Here is a 2,350-nt window from a genome sequence, read left to right on the forward strand (position 1 = left end):
TTGATATAATTTAAGGAGATTTTTTGGCTCTATGTGGTTTATAATTTTTATTTCAACTTATGGGGTAAATTATTTCGTTTTAAAATGGGGAATTGTTATAAAAAAAATTCTTGATTTTGGTTGGTTTGAGCATATATTTACCTTAAATTTTAAGTTTTATTTAGAGAAATCCATTAATTTAATTCAAATTTTTCATATGAATTATATTAAAATCTATATTATAATTTTTATTTTATGAGTTATGTTTATTATTTTATTTTTATTAATAAATATTTAATTTAAATAACTTAAATAAGAGTGTAGTATTGAAGATACTAAAGTGATTTTTTAAATCTTTAAATAATTTATTTATAAAAAATTAAATTTTAAATTTATTTTGAAAAAATAATGTTTTTTTTTAAACTATATAAATAGAAATATTAATGAATTTCACTATATATTAAGTTAGAAGCTTAATTTTCCTATTTCTTTAATTGGAATTTTAAAATTCAATTTTATTATTAACAATAATATACCTCTAATTTTGGTTTCAATTAATAAATAGAGAATAATTTATTATTCAATTGATTAAGTCGAAATTAATTGCTATATAGCTTTCTATTTAAGGTAAGTAAATAACTACTTTTTTTGAATGCAAATCAAATATTTTAAATAAATTATAACCCTTAATTATATTTAATTTGTTCAATTTAATATTTTCATATTTCATTCATAGTAAAGGCCAAATATAAGAATTAATATAAAAAAGGTTCTTGTAATTCATCAATTTATTAAGTTAGTAATCTTGAATAAAATAATTATTGGTATAATTAAACAAATTTCAACATCAAAAATTAAAAATACAATAGTAATAACAAAAAAGTGTATTGAAAATGGAAGTCGGGCTAAAGATTTAGGGTCAAATCCGCATTCGAATGGGGAAAGTTTTTCTTTAGAGTTATAGGTTTTTTTAGATAAAACAATTGAAATAGTTAATAAAATAGAAGAAATTAATAAAATCATTAAAAAAGTAATCAAGGATAAAGTAATTATTTATATTAAAATTTAAACTTTTTGATTGGAAATCAAATATACTTGTTATATTATATAAATATTATGATCTTCATCAATACATTACTAAATAAAGAAATAATCATACTACATCTACAAAATGTCAATATCAAGCAGCAGCTTCTAACCCAAAATGATGGTTTCTAGAAAAATGATTATTTAAATGTCGAACTAAAGAAATAAATAAAACATGGTTCCAATTATTACATGGAATCCATGAAAGCCTGTGGCTATAAAAAAAGAAGTGCCGTAAATTCTGTCTCTAATTGTGAAAGGGGCTTCAATATATTCGTAAGCTTGAAGAATAGTGAAATAAATTCCTAGGATTACTGTGAATATTAGGCTATATTTAGCCTGTTGGTGGTTATTTTCTAAAAGAGAATGGTGGGCTCATGTAACAGTAATCCCTGAAGTTAATAGAATAATAGTATTTAATAAGGGAATTTGAAAAGGATTAAAAGGTTTAATAGAAACGGGGGGTCATGTTCTACCTAAATTAATCCTAGGATTTAAATTTCTGTGAAAAAAAGCTCAAAAAAATGCAAAAAGAAAAAAATTTCTGAGACAATAAATAAAATTATCCCTCAACGAAGTCCTAAAGTGACTTTTAAAGTATGGAGTCCTTGGAAAGTTCCTTCTCGGGAAATATCTCGTCATCATTGGTATATCGTTAATAGTGTAATAATAAGACCTAAAATTACTAAATTTAAATTAAAATTATAAAATCAATAAAGTAATCCGGCTAGTAATGTTATTGATCTTAAAGCTCCAGTTAAAGGTCACGGACTTTGATTTACTAAATGGAATGGGTGATTTGAATGGTTTGTCATTAAATAATTTCTCTTGAATATAAAGTTCTAAGAATTGTAAAAACATAAGCTTGAATAAATGATACAGCTACTTCTAAAGTTAAAAGTAAAATTATGATTAAAATTAAAAGATTAGATAATATCATTCTCGAAGTGATATTTATTGATCTCAGTAACGTAATTAATAAATGTCCGGCAATCATATTAGCCATTAATCGAACAGCAAGAGTTAAGGGTCGAATGATATTACTAATAGTTTCAATTAAAACTATAAATGATATTAATATCGATGGAGTACCTTGAGGTACTAAATGAGTAAATATGTGTTGAGTGTTATTTAATCACCCAAAAATTATAAATCTTAATCATATGGGTAAAGCAATTGATAGATTTATTATCATATGACTTGTTCTATTAAAAATATAGGGGAATAACCCTAAAAAATTATTGCATACAATATAAAAAAACAAAGTAATAAAAATAAATGTAGT

At 22.7% G+C, this 2,350-nt stretch overlaps 1 pseudogene across 1 annotated transcript; it reads right to left on the minus strand.

Annotated features, from left to right (window-relative positions):
• Positions 1-665: 665 nt before the first annotated feature.
• LOC148298512 (cytochrome c oxidase subunit 3 pseudogene) lies at positions 666-1,880 on the minus strand (annotated as a pseudogene). Its single transcript, XR_015839176.1, has 2 exons — positions 1,838-1,880; positions 666-1,699 (listed from the first exon to the last, which is right to left on the minus strand). The product of XR_015839176.1 is annotated as a cytochrome c oxidase subunit 3 pseudogene (transcript).
• Between the last annotated feature and the right edge of the window lie 470 nt (positions 1,881-2,350).

The sequence above is a fragment of the Brachycentrus maculatus genome, unplaced genomic scaffold, assembly GCF_059751285.1.
Source record: "Brachycentrus maculatus isolate JH-2025_06_01 unplaced genomic scaffold, ASM5975128v1 h1tg001923l, whole genome shotgun sequence".
NCBI classification, from domain to species: domain Eukaryota; kingdom Metazoa; phylum Arthropoda; class Insecta; order Trichoptera; family Brachycentridae; genus Brachycentrus; species Brachycentrus maculatus.